The 18,652-nt window shown below is 40.6% G+C and overlaps 2 protein-coding genes across 2 annotated transcripts in view; one reads left to right on the forward strand and one right to left on the reverse strand.

Moving 5' to 3' along the window:
* Window positions 1-9,011, reverse strand: part of LOC143905678 (uncharacterized) — an 80,025-nt gene extending 71,014 nt beyond the window's left edge. Inside the window, exon 1 of the mRNA XM_077421232.1 lies at window positions 7,137-9,011. The gene's annotated coding sequence lies outside the window, so the exon portion shown is untranslated. The remainder of the gene's footprint in view (window positions 1-7,136) is intronic.
* LOC143905691 (uncharacterized) overlaps window positions 1-18,652 on the forward strand; it is a 262,762-nt gene that overhangs the window by 207,491 nt on the left and 36,619 nt on the right. The gene's annotated exons all lie outside the window — the stretch shown is intronic.

The raw sequence follows: 18,652 nt of genomic DNA on the forward strand, positions 1-18,652 counted from the left end.
TGATGGCAACTGGAGGTAGAAAAAAAGATCACTGTATCCAACGACGTTTTTATTTCACTGGTAAATTCACTTTTGCTCGATACTCACGATACCTGGACGTACATGAATACCTGAACAGATCAAGAGCTGCTTTTCACGACGTATGCGAGCAAACAAATATCGAGCAACATCTATTACTTTGATTTAAGCCGAGATTTAAGCAGAATGCAAATATTTTTATAGGTATCAAAACTGATGTATATAGATTTTCAGACTTATTTCTGGGGGTTTTCTGGTTACTTTTCCGATTTTCTGATTTCAGATTTCAGATTTCAGATTTATTTATGGGCGTTTTACATGCTCGCACCTTTCCGATCAAACCGCTAGATTCTTGCTTACGTAAGAAAGGAGTTTTAATGGAAATCCTTCCGTTCGATATCGCGGATTCGATAAAAGCGGAGGAAATGCTCGAAGGAAAAAAACTTACCCCGATCGTTGAATTAGCGTAACGGGTTGAATTTCGATAATCGATCAGCGTGATCTACGGTAATTAGGTCCTGATCAGCGCTTTAGTGCGAACAAACTGAGTATCAACGATTGACGATCAAATACTCGAAATGATTTATCAATCAGCTTATGGGCGATCAAGGTCATCGATGACGCAACCGGGACAGGTAGGTTTAATCGCCCAATCCAGATAGAGGAGCGGGAGAGAAAAAGGGACGGCGAGAGAGAGAGAGAACGAACGGTGGCCCGGGTGGCCCCCGCGAGAAGAGGCGGAAAGCAGCGACGGGATTCTTATCGGGACACGTTTTCGGAAATATTAGATAACTATCTCTCTGGTAGATCGTGAAGTTCCCGCGTGAAGTGAATTTTTTATTGTCGCGAGGAACTAAAAACGCCGCGTGCGCGTTCGCGGCTCTACGACGGAAAAAAAAAATATCCTTCTCGCGAAACCGGTTACGCCGGTCAACAGGTTTCATTTTCAGTCGAAGCCGCAAAATAGTGAATCTTTCGACGTGCAAAAAGAACGACGCGATGGTGACGGTGATGGCGGTGGTGGTTGTTTCGACAAATTCGGACGTTACATTTCTTTCCTCTTTTTCTTTGCTGCGCGCTAAAAATCACTCTTGCCCGGAGCAAATAAAACACTCGAAAAACAATGCGCGATAAGATACACACGAAATATCGATAAGATTGATACCGCCCGGAATGTGACACGCATATCCGATTAATTTTGATTGTCGAGCTATCGAGATTCTTCGTTTATTGTTAATTTAGGTATTATATGATATACGACGTACATATATTTCTGCAAATATATTTCATACGTTAAATACTATTATCAGCTATGCTAATAATGTAACAATGTTACAAGGTGTAACACAAAAACGTTAACGCAACCCAATAATTCCTAATTAGTCCAGATACTTCTTATGAATATATTCAATTATCATTGAATTATCATTAATTAGGCGTACCGAAAAGTATGACGTTCTAAATTGTCGCCCAATTTAGGCGGTTATCGCCGAAAACGTCGGAAAGATAATCGCGGACTCGATCGATCATAGATATAACTAAATTTGAACAGATCAATCAAACCGTATCGCTCGACACGATCGCAAGACGAACGAGCGATTACTTTTCAGAGATATCTCACGATCGGAATAATATTTTTTTGGCAATATAAATCACGCGAGCCTGCGCGTACTTTATTTTTATCGCGGCCATATTATATAGCGGTCGTTTAAATCATTAGCATGCTTGAATATTTACCACTGGAAATATATGTGCATTCTCACAGTTTCAAATGATTACTAATACGCGAAACTCGTTCTTAAACAAAACAAAAAAAAACTAACTTACTATAATAAGGAAATTCGTTTCTTTTTGCTGATTTCTTATTTCCTGCTTCTTTTTTCCCTTCAGCTATTCTGATAGATTCTTGGACAGTTCGTCTTTTTCAATCGTAATTACTACTGAAAATTATAACGTGAAGGAAATTGTCTAATCTAATAAGAAGGGCGCTCGATTCTAGATAATCAGAACTCTTGACCGATATGCACTTTCGATCACTCGTACACATCGTGAGTTGGGTTTTTCATCGATTTGACAATCACGATAAAAACCCCCGGGCTAGATAACCAAGACGAAAATATATCGTAGACTTTAACCGCGAGCGAGAGATTACGACACTCGACGTACGTGAAAACGAAGGACAGGCTGAAAAAAATACTCAGATTTTTCGAGTGAACCACGACGACAAAACGATAAGCGGTTACTTCCTAGATCGGCGTCGTTATATATACATATATATCGTAAATATTACATACGGCGACCGTGACGAGAACAGGTTCGAGCAAATTGGAGCACGTCCGTTGAACCGCCGAAGAAATAATTATAGCTGATAAGCGTATATTATTCATGTACATTTGCTCATTGCGATAAAGATGATCTCATCGATCGTAATAGTACATCGACATTAACGAGTTTTCGAATAGAATTCCCTCGCGATATCGCGATTTATTGTACTGCACGTCTCAATTGTAACGCTAATAATTAAAACGCGCGAGAAATTAACCTTCCCTCCGTCGCGATTAATAAAAAATCGTGCATTTTTCCATCTGGCTATATGGCTATCTATGATACGCCGTAAATCACATCTGATATTTTTCGCGTAACCAACAGAAACGAGAAAAGCATCAGGCGTTTTAGAAATTTCGCTCGTGATTAGCGCCAAAATTTGATTTTGTTTCCGGCAAACTAATTTTACTTTCATTAAACCCCGCCTGCGCCGATCTAGTGGATCTTATCTACTCTGAGTTACATCACTGTGTCCACTCTCGACGAAACTCCATCGGCGTGAACTCCTCGATCACGTATCACATCGCTAATCTTATCGAAATTTGTTAATCTCCTCAAAAGTGTCCGCGTAACGTCGTGACAGCGTTGGTTATATCGAAAATACACACGCACGAGCGCGACACACACACACGCGCGCACACACACATGCGACGTCGAAATTAACGGAGGTTTCGAAGACTGGAAAAGAATTGGAACCGACGATAGCAACGACACGATTTCACCTACTTATATATCACAATGTGAATAGAGTATTAGAATAACAATACAGCACGTTTCAATGGAATAAAGCGACTAATCTGGCCTTGTGGCTTCAAGATTAAGAAGCAAATGCTTTTTTTTATAACACATTATATCTTATTCCTTTTGCTTCCAAGATGCATGCAGAACAGCGCTGGTTCCTGGTTTCAAATTATTGAACAATTTCAGCGTAAAAAAAGGATGACGGTTCTCAACTAATAACCCGCTCGAAATATTCACAAAATCACACTATTCGCTTACACGCACTTAATCTTGCTGCATCAAGTGTCGCCGTCTCAAGATCTTAGTGTCATGTTTGGAACACGTGTGACATATATGGACCGATCGGACTCATCGCGAAGCGTGGTTTGCAATAACCTGATAGAAACCCCAAAATGGATACTGTTTCGCTCGCGCGCCCGTCGAAACGCGTCGGGAGTCGGGAGGTAAAGAATGGAATCATCAGCTCGTGACACGCGCTGTCACGGCCATGGAAATAAGAGGAGAGACGCGTCGCTTTGGCAAGCGCAACTTCGAAAAGCGGATCTCGGATCGCTCGGATCGGCCCGCGGCCGCGCCGGGTATGTCCAACGCGCTCGGCCGACGGATCGGGAACGAAACAATAGAGAACGCGGGAGAGACTCTAACCGCCGAGAGATAAGGTAACACGATACTCGGCGCCTTGATCCGAAAAGAAAAGGGAAAAAACTTGAATTTTGAAGCTCGAAGGGACATTGGCATTCGTTTACGGGATAACCGCATAGCGCTCGAGGCAAAAGTTAAATTTGAAGAATGTTTTCTTGGGCGAAAGGGTTTGCGACGCGCAGGCAAAAATTTCGAGGATAATTTCACGATAATTTCGAGATGTAGGCAGGAAGAACAGATGTCGACCTTGTGTATACTTCTTCGCTTCTCAGAAATAATGAAGCGATCACAAATATCTTTAATAGGATGCGCAAAAGATGAGCGAGCGATGACGATTGAGTGCGCGACGTGCGGCAGTCTTCCTATGAACATTCCTTCGTGGTAAAATTAGGAAAGATATATCAAGTGTGTGTCGAGGTGTGTATGTGTTTTATGACAGGTGAGGTGGGATTCAAATAAATTGGAAGTATAAATATACGTTAATGTATCTTGCGATTCTTTCATGTTATTTGTATTTAGATATATATCCAAGACAGAACGTAAAGGGTTAATATTACCGTCGCTCTGCTACCAAAGGATTAATATTATCGTCTCCGCATTTTTCTATCCTCGAGTTAGAACAGTAGCCAAATTATAATATAGCCAAACTTCACGTCTCTCTATTTCTCTTATACCGTCGGATACGTCTATTTATACATTTGCAAATCACCAATTATGCCTAGCTTACGATTCGCCGTTTAATGTTTTCCCCTCTTCCGATGTCTCTTATACGTCCCTTTCTGCAGAAAAGATATATTTTTACGAGATAGTAGAAAAGAAGAAAATCGAATTTCATTCATGTGAAAATGCAAACGATATTAGAGACGTGTAATCGCTGTCATATATAAGCATTAAATGTCTTATGAAAGATACAAGTTATTTAGTTAGAAATTTGACAATAATTTCGACGAGAGAAAATATAATATTCTGTGTTTTATATCAACTATCACGTTTACAAAAAATAATAAAATCTAAAGTATAATAAAAACTATATCGCAGTTTTAAGCATCTATTTTTAATGATAAAAAACGATTTGTCCATACGTCATGATATTTAATTTTGGACCGTTACCAGCGATAATTAAATTACTTAAAACCAGGAATTACAAAAAAAAAAGGAAATACTGAGATTAAGTAAGTTCTTGTGATACTAATATCGAAAAAGAATCAATTGTATAGCGAATTCTCGCAATGCTATAAACATTATTAGCACCAGTGCTATAATATTAATTGCAATCGGAGTTTTTCTCACGAAAGAATTCCTATAACGGCAGAAATAGGAAAGCAGCGCGTTTCTTCCAATTATATACCTAACAAAGTTTTGGATTAACATCAGCGAAGTACCCCGGGGTATCATTTGCTGAAAGAAAGCTGTATATTTTTCTTATTCGTATGATGAAACTGTATACGCTATTTTGGCACAGATCGAGAAAAAAAGAAAGAGAAAATTAATTAGAAAATTATTTGTTTTTAATAAAAAATATCACAAATATCATATCAGTTCGTATCACACTCATAAATGCTTTACTATTAATTGTTATTCGCTCGTTCGTTATTCAATATCAAATTATTTAAACTATAAGCATAAATTTGCAATAACTCAACACTATTGTAAATGCATAAAACATGTTTTACGTATCCAGATATTGTAAAATACTCGTGTTCAATGGCAAGCAATAAATATTTTGAAGGAAAAAAATCACCGATAGAGAGAACCTCGATTTTATCTGTGTAATTTGAAACCCAGCAACTGCAATCATCATTCTCACCTCAACCATAATGTGAATAGGCACATTGGGATTTTACATGTTTCAATAATTATTTAAGTCATTAAAACGTGCCGAAAAAATTTTTTGTTTTCTTTCGAGTCTTTTATAAACGGTGATGGTCGGCTGGAGAAACAAGAGTGCTGAAAGTAATTCCCTATTGTCGTTGAGAAAATAAGAGACGTAACAAGATCGAGAAACCACAAATGGAACCCTACTGCGTTTTTAGGTTCACCTACAACCATTAGGCCATTTCAACGAGAAACTATAAATGACGCTTACATTCTCAAACCCCTGAAGAAAATCACCGGAGGACATTAATTTGACATTTTGACGAGCGTAAAGTTGTGTTACGACAGGGTGTCGAAAAAGGGTCCACGAAAAGCAGCAGGTCACACGCGTTTGTATTATTCTAGTTTATTGACCGGTCTACCTGCATCTTCGAAATTCATCTGAATATCCAGTTTTCGCTTCAACTCTCGATACAGCTTCGCTCAGCTTGGTACGTCTTGTTTTCGTAAGGCAAGGAATTGTATATAATTATCCGAAAAAGATGTAGTTGTTTGTCGTTGATTGAAGACACGTCAAGACTCGAGCAATAATAAGGTGGTAAACAAATCATTTTAGGAATTCTGTGATTATCCGAAAAAGACGTTGCAGATGAAAGACATAGAAAGACTCGCGAGCAATTATAGGTGGTAAACAAATCAATTTAATCGCATTTCCAGAAAGATTGACATCGCGGGAGATGCTAAACCAGTCGGATTGTTCGACCGTTTAAATATTTCCTGATAACTTTGCGTTAGACGGACCAGACGAATTTTCAACATGCCGACTTCACGTTTCTGTAATTATTTTTATTATAAGTAACCCTCTATTTTTATTATAGTGATTTTGAAATGTATCTTGAATCATCTCTTTGAAACGTACCTACTCTTGATTTGACTATTCCTGCAATATCGAGACCTTACAACTAGCCGCGTCGTTTACCGTGCCTAAAAAAAATATGTCACGAAAATGAATAGCACGCAACGTGACGGTCACCGATCGCATTGAAAATAACCTCGATGACGAATAGTATATAAAAGAACAATGCGACTTATAATTATTAATAATACTGGATATAGAATCGCGACGCTTTATCCGCATATAGACGAGGTGAGCTCGATTTTATCCCGCCAAACCTAATTATGCATGAATATTTAAAGCATTTAGAAGCGAAAGTACGATACGTAACGCGGATTGATTTCCTTCTCGTGGCACACCGTCCGATTAAGATAAAATTTTACGCTGCTCGCATAATTTAACATTCGCGAAATTCAAAACACCGTTTACAAGTTAAACACGTTTACTATTCGCGCGCTGCGGCAAGTCTTAACTTACGTATATTATTGTGACGAACGCGGCTTGCGCCAAAGATTGGAAAAGCGACTCGGCGGGGTGGATTCGGATAAAGGCCCAAGCCAGCAAGTAATCGCGAGGTAAGTACCTATATTTGCGCGGCGCTGCTGGGCTATGCTGTTGCCGCGGTGCGGTGCCCCCCCGTCGCGAAACAATCAACGCGGATAATGAAGCAACTACGATCGTCGACGCTGTCTGCTCTTACCTTATCTCTCGGCGGCAATCCCCGGACGAGATAACAGGACGACTAGTTTTGTTGTAGGTTCCGCGAATGATAGACGCGGCGGGGGGAGGGGATATCGTTATCACTAAGTTAGCACCAACACACTGCACCGTACATCACACACACAGCACATTGTAGCGTTCGTGGAGTTCTGCTCGTCGGGCGGATGAGCGAGTGAGTGAAGTGGGTGGGTGGAGGGAGAGGGGGGGAGGCGCACAGGCGGATTGATCGAACGATCGATCGACCTTCCGTCTGTTTTTCCTCTCGTTCCGTTTCTCCGTCTGCCCGCGGACGTCTCTCGGAGAACGAAGATCCCGATATACGAGGAGCCCGACGACACCGTTCCCGTCACGCGTTGCGAGGCAGAACTTTGGCGCGCGAACTCGTCGCACTCTGCCTTCCGTCACAAAATTCGCCCCTAGTCCATCCTCCTTCCTCGTCTTCTCGTCGCGGTTCGTCTTATCGAGCACACAAGGTGCGGCTGTAGAGTCTTTCTCGCAGGTTTCCTCTCCTTTTTTTTTTCTCCAAAAAACGCACGCACGCGCGCGCGAACTCAACTCGATGCGACTATCGTGGCACCCGGCGCGAAACTAAGCGCATGAAAACACTGCGCCGCACGAGCCCCCACGTTCCCGCGCGCTCGGCAACGTTCGTCAGCGTTCGGCGCCGTTCGGTCAGTCTTAGCGCCGCCCCCCCAGCCGGAGCCCAACCTACCAGGGGGGCGTAACTGCCCTCTCCCTCCCCCAGCTCCGACGGAGAAGTGCACTCTGTTGTTCACCCGTGTGCACTTATGCCCATGGCCGTACCTACCGCTCCTCCAGCGACGATGTTATTGCCGCCGCTGTCAACGCCGTTGACAAGAATATGCGAGAGAAACGATGGAAGAGAGGACAAGTGCCTCGCGCTTTCATAAAATTAGTAGCGTGGTATAACGGTAATAATGGATACGGAGTCCGTACCTCAGGAGTGAGAGGATGAGGTAGATGGAGACGCGGTATGCCCGACACGATCGATGATATATTATTGAAATTTTTAGGCTGTGTCGTCGTGGGACGGATTTCTATTGGCCAGCTGAATATTCATGAGAGAAGGCGGTGCCCGCTTAGCTTAGGCGTAATTTCTTTCGAGCATCGAGCCCACTATACGGTCATTTATCTTGTCCGTACCGGTTTACGAAGGAGCAAATCGGGTCTACGGCGTCATTATTTCTGCTGAGAATGCCTTCGCTCGAGAAAAAATGCACAGACGAGTCGTACAACTTATCCTGACTATTGAAGTCAATTCATAAATGAGAAATGTACACGCACGCACACATGCAGATAAGTGATTCGCTTGCCTTTTAACGGAAATAATTTACGAGTCGGGAAATAGCTGATGGTCCTACCTAGCAACAGTATCGGAGCGAAGAGTGTTCAGAATGCGATTCGGAACGTTCACACAGCGGGACGCCCGCGCCCGCGCGCGAGTGGAAAATTCAATGTTCCCAGGCGGATTTAATGCAGTCCTCACCGATTGGCAGATACCGCGGCTCAACAGTGCCAAATCGTTCCATCAGGACGCACATGCACGATACATTTCTATAGTCTACTTTGAATATATTGCAGCGAGCTGCAGCGCGAGTGATGCTATATTTACGTTGGCAATTTATCAACGCGCCGGCCAATCGAAAATCTAACGTATCATCGTAGTGCAATGATGAATGAAATTATCGCGGATAATTTTTTTAATCTTCCTCCGCAATGAGAGAATTTTTTGAATTAGTTTGACCGCAGTTGATACAAAATCAAATTCCATTTAGAGTGGCTTAATATAAATATCTTTAAATTACAATAATTTAAATTTCGTGTTTATTAAAAATTAAAAATAAATTAATCCATAAATAAAAAAGCAGAGAGAAGAAAGTTAACTCGAATAATAAAAAAAATAATTCATTCTAGAGGGGCCCTGATCTCAAACTCAGCTTGTTTACGCACTTTTCGACGGAAAGGGAATCGGGCCGATCGCGTAAAACGCGGTTATCTAGATCGCAGCACGAGCCGGCGGGATGCTGAATAATTCCGTCGGATCGGCGCGCGAGGTGGCTGGGAATCCCGGTGTGGTTCCCGTGATGAAAGAGAGACGCGCGCCTTCTCCACGCGATCGATCGATCGATCCGAATTTAGATCGGATCGAGGAAAACGAGAGCCCGAACGGCGCGAGCCACGTGCCCCACGTGCGAAGATTACCGGCTAGATACATATACACATTCGCGTATATATACGCACAATATACACGCACGAAACGTATACGCACATGCATATGCCGCGCGCGTGTGTACATTGCATACACGACACGTAACTCGCGCGCGCGAAAGAGCGAGCGGGCCCCGTCGATCTTGATGCCGACGGCCTATCTAGATGAGATACCGCGATTAAGATACACACGCCCTCCGAAATCCGAAGTCTGAAATCCGAGCGAGATGCGACGACGACCACGATGACGACGACGACGACGACGACGACGACGACGCAACGACACAATCTACCGTGTTACAGGTTGCCCCAGGTCGTGCGATCCGATAGCGCGGTCGAGACTTTCTGGCCTGCGCCCGCTGTTCTCGCATCGCTTCTACGCTAATTGTAGCCGGATACCGGCAATCTTCTTGTTTACATCGCATGCTCGACGTTAGGTGTGTTTTGTGTGGCTTCAAGCTTTTCCGCGATGATATGTTACAGATATACATAATCGTTTTGATACACGATACGCACGATACACGATACGATTCGAAAATTCGGAGTTTTTGTGACCCCTGCTATATTATAAGATTCTAAATTTATTTTGATCTTAGATTAAATAATTAAATTTTTTTTAATGGCGTAAATTTGTATTTAATACTGCAAATAAATATTAATTTCTTATATCTTATAAGGAATGTAATAGGCTTCGTAGAAAAAAAATTTAATAACATATGCATTTCTTAAAATAATAAAAATTGGGTAAATTATGTAACTGTGACGAAGAACATTTATTAGTTATTATTATTAAAATTGAATCACGTAACAGCCAAAATAAAATTCCTTTATAAGATAACAAAAAAATTAATATTAGACAAATTTATAAATTTAAATTAAATGTAATCCTTCTCGAATCTAATCTCTTTTAAACAAAAACAAGTCGTGCCCGGTTCGGAAAATACGTTTTAATCGACAAAACGCACTCTTGGCATATATACTTATAACTTTTCGCAAGAATGTACATATAATGTCGTGAGGCAAGAGTCATGTAGATTCTTCGCGATTGCTAACCAGTGAATCTAATCAATCTTATACCATCGAGGAGACTATTGCATAATCGACACTTGAAAGCGTCTTTGCGCGTTTTCTTCCTCTGTTTCTGTCAAATTAAAAATCCTGAAGATCACGCGATAGTGTCCGTCTAGACGACGTTCGTCCAAAAGAACAAGGAAGAGAGAGAGAGAGAGAGAGAGAGAGAGAGAGAGAGAGAGAGAGAGAGAGAGAGAGAGAGAGAGAGAGAGAGAGAGAGAGAGAAACAGGCACGTTCGATTAAGCGGAAGTGAAATATTGCAATCAACATTTTCTGATGGCAGATAAAAGCGCGCGCGCGAGCGAGCTGTATACGAAACGCTTGCAATTTTTCGCGAGGATTCCTCCGCTACGCGATCGGGACTTGACGTTTCCTCCGTGTATGTACGCACGTACGTATGTACGTGTATGCGCACGATGATACAGCAGCGGGGTGGGGGGAGGAGGGAAGAGAGAGCACATCAGCGTCGGCAACGGGGTATAGGAGAAGCTACGGTGTGGGGTGGCAGCGTTGCCGGGTTGCCGGGTGGCTGGAGTACCCGGCGGTGTGTACAACCGAACAATCTGTAGAAGCTTGTCCAGGACGAGAGAAGTCCGTAGATCAGCCAATCAGATAGGCATACCCCCTCTCGTCCATTGTCACAAAATGGCGGCCCTAAATCAGCTTGACTCCGCCTATTGCGCTCCCCACCTGGAGCGCCTCTAGCGGCGCGTCATGAAAAACTCCGCCTATCGATTCATTTTTACCGCTCTTGTTTCTCCGTCTCTCTCTTTCTCTCTCCTTCCGCGCGCTCCGTCGACTCGCGTTCCTTCCCGAGTTCCGCGCGCTCCTCTTTTTCTATCTCCCGCCTCCCGCCGCCGTTGCCCTCTCGCTCCCTCACCTTGCCACCTCTCTTTTAACAACCGATCTCTGTTCCATCGCGCGCTATACGCAGAGCTACCGTGTCCATTCGCGTGTCTCTTCGTTACCGATCTCGTTCACCTCTTCTTTGACATCGCTGTTTTTCCTACCTCTTTCCCTTCCCCCCCCTTGTCCCGTGAATTGCCGGCTTATTGCGTTTCATCTTCGGTGATGTTCCAAACAAAGAATAATTTGATAATTATATAAAAAGTAATAGTTTGCTCCATAATCCTTTCCTATCTACTTTAAATGCTTGTTAAGGAATTTAAAAAAGAGTAGAATAACATAAATATTCTACATATATAATAATAATGTAAAAAATTATAAATGCTATACACGGTTTATCGGAAAATAGAATAAGATTTCGCTAGAAAGATTGATAGATTGGAAAAATGTTGATTATTAATATATTAACATATATTTTTTTTATGATAGATACAAAGATAAATCGTATTGGCGTAGTTTAAAATAACTAACAAATATCACCCATAAACATGTCCACATGAACAACGCTTACCCAAATCTAAAAAATTAAAATTATGTACACATATAATCTTTTAATAAAATGACTATAACTGATGCATGGAAATATATATCTGCAATTTCCGTATTCTCCGCCATATAATAAAGAGCTTTAAAATACGCTTTGTTGTTTGAAGAACGCGATAATGGATAATGAACAGAATAGAAAGATCAATTTATAAATAATGGTTGGTGCGAGTGAATTTCGAGATATAATTAACGATAATGAGAATAAAGTTATGAAATTTCAAATTTCTTTTCAAATTAAAAAAAATACCATTAGTCACATATTAATTTATATATTTGTTTCTCTCTGAGCGTAATAATTAACTTACATTTAAACGAAAATAGAAATAATGATATCATAAAAATAAAAAATTAATCACTTTTGGGGCATAAATTATTTTATATTAAATTAATGTAAATTATAAAAATAATAACGCTTTTTTCGAAGTTATTTACTTATATTTAATTATATTTTAGCAGATTCGCGCGTATTATATTTCATCTTAAACTTCATTTTTTAATTAATTTAAGATTAAAATAAGAACAAGTAATAATAGCAAAGTTAATTTAAAAAAAAAAAAAAAAAAACAATTGATATAGGACGATAAAGTCTCGATCATCTTTCGAGTCAAGAGTTTCCCACTGGCTAATAAGCTTTCGATTTTCCGGAATATGTCTTGCAGCGATCTATCCCTACTGTGATAACAATGCACGATTGGTCGATGCTTTACGCAGATATTTTTCTGCCTGATTTTTATTCGCGACTAGACTGGAGAGGACGTCGGAAAATAGTCATAAATTACATAACTACGTGAGTTTTTGAACGACCGCGATATCGGTGCCTCGGATACTCGGCGCCGATTTATTATTCTCCGCTGAAAATACGTGCGACGAGTATACGGCCGGAAAGAAGGAAACCTCCTTTGTTTTCTCTGGCCCTCTCCTGTTGCGGAAACGTCTTTCGGAAACGTCGATACTTTCATGGCGGTACTGTTGCGGAGAGAGAAACGATAGACATCAATAAACTATATAGTATATACAATATATAGTTATCAAATAGCAAGCGAAGGCGGTTGAAAGAATTTCGATGGAAATTATTTTATCCAAGAAATTATTATATATATGTATATTTGCAGATTAGTTAAAATATTTTCATAAGATTTTGCAGTCGTTATGCGGAATGCATATCGAGTTCTATATGAATACATTTTTTTAGATAAAGAGAATAAAAGCGTTTTCTATATACATAAAAATCTACACGCGACTTTTAAATGCCATTAACGTTAGCGAGAGAGAGAGAATTAATATAATATATTAAAATAATAAATTATAATATGGGTTATAATATACCATATACGACTGCATGCGTGGCTATATATTCTTCATATGTAACTTCCTTCATGTGCAGAAAATCACAATCCCTCCTTATTGACCGGCGTAACCGGCGATAAGGGCGGACTTCGGATAAAAGACTCGCGTTTAGAAAAGTAAGTGAACAGGTTTGTGTGAGGGTGGAAGGAGGGTAGGAAGCGGCGAAAATAGAAAGAATAGAGAAGAGGGGAAAAAAGCACACCAAAGGAGACTGGAGCAGCAGTTCTCCAGGGTCTCCTTTTATAGATAATGCGGAATGCCGTTTCCTTTTTTTTTCGACAACGCTGGCCGATCTCCCAAAAGTCAAATTCGCGCCGATAATAACTTTTTCTTCGGATTTCCTTTTGTTGCCGCGGTTTGTCGTCCGCCTTGGAAGCGCAGACGCGTTCTCGGTAAAATTTTGCTTTCGAAACTTGTGAATAATGGATGAAGCTGTCAGATTATTTGAAGATTCCGCGTGAACTTAAAGATAACTACGTGTTACAGGTTCTAATTTTGTTATTTTGAGTTCTGTCTTGTCCGCGTGAATGTGGTCGATTTTGGAGAGTTGTCGACTTGCTCCCAGCTGATTCCCACATGTCTTTTTAGACTCTCTGGCATTGATTAATATATGCAGAAAAGAAAATAATTGATTTTACTTCCAGTTCCTTCGCGATTTATGTCTTAAATACGTACTGACTGAATAGATGATTTAAGTAAAAATCTTCTTCTTGCCAGCTTCAATATTACGAATTTGTACTTAATAACGCGGAAGTATATTGATTATTTAGCACTTTAAACATCACTTGTACGCGAAGTGCTGCAGAAGAGTGTGCTAATGACTATGTTGTTAATGACTCAACATTACCCGATGAGAGCAAAATTGCACAGGTATTTAACCGTTTGCTGTTAGCGATGGTATATCATAAAAATAAATTTTTAAGAGACAGATAATATTTTAAACCCTTTTCCGGCTAATATAATTTCGTATAAACATGTTGAACACAAAATATCTTTTATACAAGAATTTACAAAAATTCTCTGAATCTTTTCCTAACTTAAAAGTATTGATTTATTTTTTAAAATGCTGTTTTATTTCGTTTTAAAACTTTTACTTCTAAAACTTTACTTCACGTACAAAAGAAATTTGTGATATATAGAATAACTGTCTCGAGTTGTTTCAGATATTTTCGTTATGAAACCTTTCGATCTCTAAATCTTTTGTAAAACTGTTTTCTAGAGCTGTCTAATTTGTAAACACCGACGCTTACATAATCAAATGTGGGAGAAATGTAAAACGAGACAGGCAGCTCTGTAAATGATGTAATGCAGTATAATCTGTGACAGACATAGTGACGCATGAGAGAGCAGAAAAACTCATCCATCAGAGACTGTGCAATAGAATATCCACTTTATACTTTCACTCACTCAGTGAAAATTACGAAGTGAAAGAGACGGCATAATTGACGAGCTGCAGCCTTCTTAATTGCGTTCCGTATTTTTGTTAAATGCATCCATTAGCCTCAAGGCTAATGCCACGATCGTTACGATGCTTATCAATTCGGAGAAGCAAACAGGTTATAAATATATATGTTAGAAGAATCACTAACGGCCGAGAAACTATGACAAGTGTATGTAGATATGACACATCATTTCGCTAACTGTTTCCCTAATGACGTTGATTTAGAATAGTTGTACGCGCGGGCAGCGTCGTCACATTAACCGCGTATTTTTTCTGTAACGGCGGATATATCGCGCGGCTTGGCGACAGGGACTTTCCGCAAGAATGACGTTGAGTATATTTATCACGGCTAAGGGACGAATAGACATAAATTTTACGAGGATTTCGTGATTCGAGGGCAGTTAATTAAAGAAGCCAAAATCGGACCCTGCTCACCCTGCTCTCCTTCGGCCCCGAAGTTCCTTACGACTTCGCTCCGCGGCGAGGGAACTTTCCTACTTCTTTAGAAGTTCCTGGCAGATTTACCGTCTCCTAATAAATCGCCGGGGCGATTAGAATTAATGCCAGATTAATTCCAACGGCCTTGATAAATTCTTATCTCGTGACCGCTCTTTCCTCCGGGCTAAGAATGTAGACTTTATTCGAGAGAAACTCGATTTCGCGTGGAATTACTAATTTTTTTGCGAACAATCTTTTCCTCACACTCCTCTTTTATTATTAGTATGTAGAAAAAATTTATATAGTCGCAAATGTATGTTATAAAAATAAATAATACACAACCTAACTTTATTGTTAACGATTGCAAAGAGTATGGTATACGAGGAAAGATAAAAAAAACTAATTAAAAGCTGCACCGAAATCACAGATAATATATCCATTGGCATCCCAGAATTAATTAGAAACAATTAAATTTGAGAACTATTAATATATCTTTCACGTAACGATAATCGATATCTAACTAGAGTCAATATATGATGTATAATATAAGGATCTTTCGGACATACCTGATGTAACAGAAGATAAACGATACTGCGTTTGTGTGTTCTATATTCTATTTCTATATCAAACCTATCGCGACGATTGTGTCAGATCGTCGATCCGTCAGACGGCGATAACGTTATGGCGCTCGATGATCGGCTCGATAATCGGCGATAAAGGGGACCGGCCGCGTATCGTTGCCGGTCAACCGACCGACGGACGTGTACTTTTTCGGGCTATAAAAATTGAATTCTTGCAGAGTCACAGAGCCACTTAAGCACGGTCGCTCGCTTTCCATATTGATGGTCCGGGCATGGCGCACCATGCCCGGGTCGTCGAGAGGCGACGGTAGGATTTTTTTCTAGTTGCTTTGTTTTAATTACGCACAGACGCGTGTCAGGAACGTGTTGAACGCGTTGGACGGACCATATAGCGCGCGGGGTCCATCCGGAAAACGGACGGTTTAAGAGAGATAGTAAAAAAAACGAAGGGGAGAGATGAGGGAGGCAGAGCAGCACCTGGCATCTCTGTGATTACGTTAATGCACCGACACGACGACGATGCGTTTTCTACAGCCGAAAGTTTAGCACGCCCTGCGTCTCTCTCTCTCTCTCTCTCTCTCTCTCTCTCTCTCTCTCTCTCTCTCTCTCTCTCTCTCTCTCTCTCTCTCTCTCTCTCTCTCTATCATACACACACACACACACACACACACACACAACTGTTTTTTGTTTTTTTCCGAGTGGAATCTTGTTCGAGAATAATTTATTTTTTCTCGAAAGGCTGAAGTGATACGCCCGAAGCGAAGATGTTCCGGATTATCATTACTTTGTATGTATACGTATACTTCGCCAAAGAGCTCGTGAGAGTTAATGAGTTACCTCTTTGCCTGTATAATGAAGAGCGCGCTGTTCGCTGTAATTTGTTGTACATAATGCCGGCAAAGCGAATATCAGGAGAAGTACTCGAAGCGATAGGATGATTCATTCTAAATTTATAAAAATTTTAATATAAATCGTATTTTTTATTCAATGTGATCCATGATCCTGCCTTTTCGTATACTTTCGATGCAAATGGGACAACTTTAGTTCGCTCTGCGGGAATCTTCCACAAACATGTAGTGAAAATATTTACATTGTTAACGGATCATCTCACGTACGGTCACCACTTTAACTTATCAGGAGCCATCTCGCGCGACAATGGAACAGTTTCACCGGCAAACGTGTGCGCGCGTGTATATTGAAGAAGAGACGGGGGCGAAGGGCAGTGGAAGAGCAGTGTCGCCCTGACAGGTTTCGGGCGTGGATCAACGATCCGCGAAGTTTCTACAATGCGTTCCTTGCACTTATCCAGTGTGTCACGGCGCGGCGAGCAGCGAGAGAGAGAGAGAGAGAGAGAGAGAGAGAGAGAGGAAAGGAGAGAGAGCTCCTTGGAGCTCCCTCTCGCTTCTCGCATCTCCAAGAGACCAAAACATAAACCACGCGCAGCATCCGTACAATATGTCCTACTACCTACCCCGCTCTTCCGTCCCACTGCTCTCGATCCACCTCCACCACTGCTTGCAGCGTTCTCTTGGAAGAGACACAAAGCCAGGCCGGAGAGTTATCTTGATGAACCCTAAGTACTACAAGACCTATTTGGAGGAGAGATAGATCCTAGTGGGGGTAAGGGGTGGGCGACGGGACACGATGAAGAAAAGAAAGGAGAGGGTGGAAGAAAGGAAGAGAGAAAGAAGGAGAGGCCTATCCACCTTGAAAAAGAGATCTTTCACGGTTGTCGATGCCACTGTGATAAGAAACGGCACATTCTCCGTTGCTACTCTTACTACTACCTTTGCTTCGTCGCTGCTGCTGCGCCGACCGCTGATCGGTGCGACAAACCATTGCACTTCGCGAAATGCCTTTCGTTCGACATCAATGACAGGGAGCGCGTAGCGCTAGGCTCGAGAAACATTGTCCAGCCTATGTTCGATCGCTGCGGACTCATCGTTCTGAATGGACGCTAAACAGATGATGATAAAGCATATCTTCGTGGACGCGCCATACATTCTATGCGATTCGGATATTTGCTTTTAATCGCACGTATATAAATATGGAAGGGTTAATCAAAAAAGAGGACTTGTAAGGATATGCAAGATTAGTGAACGACAGTCCTTTCTTCTTTCGCATTATGTTAGAAAAGATAATGCAGTTTAGGTACAAGCAATCAACAACTTTGAAGCTGACCTGAGGTCTTGAGGTCAAGGAACTGCCTCTAGATAATTATATTGTAGTGGTGGTCAGAAATCGGCGACACACTAGTGTTGGTCAGTGTTGGCGTCGCCGAGATGAGGCGTGACGCCTGTAACAATGGTCACTTTCTTTAAAAAGGAACAGTAAGAACATAATCTCGTAGGTTAGCAAGATTCGACGTTGGTTTAGCTGCATGTCAATGCACAGGCGCACGTGCCGAAATTATATTGTTTATACATTGTTATCGCTGATTTGTTATCGTTTTAAATTTATTAATAAATTGTAAAATAAATGTGCCTTGAATAATTTTGTTTCCTACATTTTTAATCACCTGAGCTACTAAGTATTGCACATATTTTGCGTTTTGTTTTATCGAATCATTATATATAGAGTCGTATCTGAGATAATAATTAATTCGATTGAATATATTTTAGAATGGAAATATTACATAAATACTAAACCGATTATATTCCGATTTGATTGATACATGTATACATAAATGTATATTGCAAACAACAATAAACTTTATACGTTAAATTATTTTACTCCCCTTTTTAAATAATGTAATTAAGATAATTGTTGCATTTAAAAATTATTAAACGTAACGTTTATTTAAAGAATGAAATATATTTACGTTTTTTGTTGAAAAAATATATTTGTGTAAATTAATGTATTATGATTATTTAGTTTCAGATTTTTATCTGAGAAGAATAAAGTTGCGTAATTTTGAGTGAATTGTAGTTTTAATC

The sequence above is a fragment of the Temnothorax americanus genome, unplaced genomic scaffold (assembly GCF_048541705.1).
Source record: "Temnothorax americanus isolate GAGA-0224 unplaced genomic scaffold, ASM4854170v1 Scaffold11, whole genome shotgun sequence".
In the NCBI taxonomy this organism is placed as follows: Eukaryota; Metazoa; Arthropoda; class Insecta; order Hymenoptera; family Formicidae; genus Temnothorax; species Temnothorax americanus.